Source organism: Bos mutus, unplaced genomic scaffold (assembly GCF_027580195.1).
Source record: "Bos mutus isolate GX-2022 unplaced genomic scaffold, NWIPB_WYAK_1.1 CTG200, whole genome shotgun sequence".
NCBI classification, from domain to species: Eukaryota; Metazoa; Chordata; class Mammalia; order Artiodactyla; family Bovidae; genus Bos; species Bos mutus.
Window position 1 is genome coordinate 454230 of NW_027219453.1, and position 2621 is coordinate 456850.

Consider the following 2621-nt stretch of genomic DNA (forward strand, 5'->3'; position numbering starts at 1 on the left):
CAAAATAGAATAATCGTGTCATATGTAGGAGGGCATTTTCAAAAATTAGACAAACTTAGATTTGAGTTCAGTCTTTGAAACATATTTATGGCACAGAGAAATTTAATTAACTTGTATGAATCCAGAAGTCTTCAGGATGAAATTTGTATAATAGGGTTATACTATTTGTATATATAGTATATATACTATTTGTATATATAGTATATATTTCTGATGCTCTACATACTTCCTATAGTTCCTAGCATAAAGTAAGACCCTTATAAATATTATCTTTTAATATATGTATTATAAGCACCTTCAGCATATTATTCCCTGGTGGCTCAAATGTTACAGAATCTGCCTGCAATGTGGAAGATCCGGGTTTGTTCCCTGGGTCAAGAGGATCCCCTTGAGAAGGGCATGGCTACACACTCTAGTATTCTTGCCTGGAGAATTCCGAGGACAGAGGTGCCTGGAGGGCTACAGTCCATGGGAATGCAAACAGTCAGACACAACTGCCTATGTTCTTTGAATGATTTGAGCTTTACATGCAATATCTCACTTAGTCATTAATACACTATGCAGAAATCACTTATTCCCCTTTTCCAAGTGAGTAACGTATAAATTAGAATATGTAAGAAAATATTTAAGCATTATATAGCTAGAAAATAATTTTATTTATAGAATACTCCAACAATACAAACACTCATAAACTGAAAATTGATAGTTCTTATCCTACAGTCCTACTCTCATTCCTCTTCCTACAGGAAACCAGCCTTAGCAGTCTGGTGTGAATCCTTCCAGAATGTATTTCTGATTCATGGGGATGGGTGTGGCAGAGAGGAAGAGAGAGAGAGAAAGAGGAACAGAGGGGTGAGGAAAGAGATTCAATATTTGTTTATCTCTTGAAAAAGCTTTTCCTATTATGTTAAATTGAAGGTAGTATTTCCTTTTTGAAATCTGGGATAAATAAAGACAGATTAATATCTAAAATCATTTGAAGGTCTGTGACATTTTGAACATGTAACTTTATGTTTTACTATTAGAAATGAGAAAGAGAGTGTAGCCATTTCCTCAGGGGACATTACTGGGAAGAGGCACTCAAATACCTTGTCTCTGCAAGGTGGGAGCACCTACCTTCAGTCAAGAGACCTCTTCAGCACTCCCTTCATAGGAGGCTCCACCCATCTTAACCTGGTAACTACATGAGTATGTCCACCCCTCTGATGGCCATAGCAACAGCAGCAGCCTACTTTTCTAAACAAATCTTCCAGATATATATTAGAGAGTGTTAACACCCTGATAAGATAAAAATATATAGTTTGTCCTTTTTTATCATTATGATTACCACTGACATTCTCAGTCTTTCATGTGGTCACTCTGGTTACACTGAAGGTCAGTTGGCTATGAAACATTAAATCAGAGAAAAGGTAACCTCATCCTTACAGGTTTAAGCTGAAACAGTTAAGCAGAGTGAATTAGAAAGCTTACAAATATTTTCCAGAAAGTGTGAAATGAGTCTTCTCCAAATTAGTGCATAGAGAAGAATAGTGGACAATGGACCCCGTATTAGGATGAGCAACTGTAGCATAAATCTTCACCAATTTTTAGTCCAGACACAAAGACAGGCTATGTGGATCATGCCACGGAGGCAAGAGGTGAGAACTGATGGGAGCAAGAAACAAAAAGCCGTTTGATCTGGGAGAGTAGAAAAGAACATAACAACAGTCGATTGTGATGCTAACAGTGCAAAAGAGATCCTGGTAAAGAGATGGAGGCATAAGGCAGGGAGTAGCAGACAACCACGTGGTAGTCAAAGGATTTGGCCATCAGGAAAAGAATACCATAAAGAGTAATCTAAGGATGGAGCAATATTAGGCTTAAAAGATAAGCTCTGAGGCATTAAAACACAGGATTCCATGACTGTGAGGAGGATGGTGAAGGTTAAGTTGTTTTTCAGTCGCTAAGGCATGCCCTACTCTTTGCAACCCCATGGACTAAAGCACACCAGGGTTACCTGTCCTTTACTATCTCCCAGAGTTTGCTCAAATTCATGTCCATTGAGTTGGTGATACTATCCAACCATCTCATCTTCTGCAACCCTCTTCTCCTTTGCCTTCAATTTTTACCAGAACCAGGGTCTTCTCCAATGAGTTGACTCTTCGCATCAAGTGGCCAAAGTATTGCAGCTTCAGCTTCAGCATCAGTCCTTCCAAGGAATATCCAGGGCTGATTTCCTTTAGGACTGACTAGTTTGATCTCCTTGCAGTCCCAGGGACTCTCAAGAGCCTTCTCCAGCATCACAATTCAAAAGCATCAATTCTTCAACGCTCAGCTTTCTTTAGGATCCAACTCTCACATCCCTAAATGACTACTGGAAAAACCATAGCTTTGACTATATGGACCTTTGTTGGCAGTGATGTCTCGGCTTTTTAATACACTGTCTAGATGTGTCATAGGTTTCCTTCCAAGGGGATAGCACCTGTTAATTTCATGGCTGCAGTCAGCATCAGCAATGATTTTGGAGAAAATAAAATTTCTCACTGCTTCTACTCCCCCCCCGCCCCGCCCCCTTCTATTTGCCATGAAGTGATGGGACTGGATGCCATGATTTTAGTTTTTTGAATGTTGAGTTTTAAGCT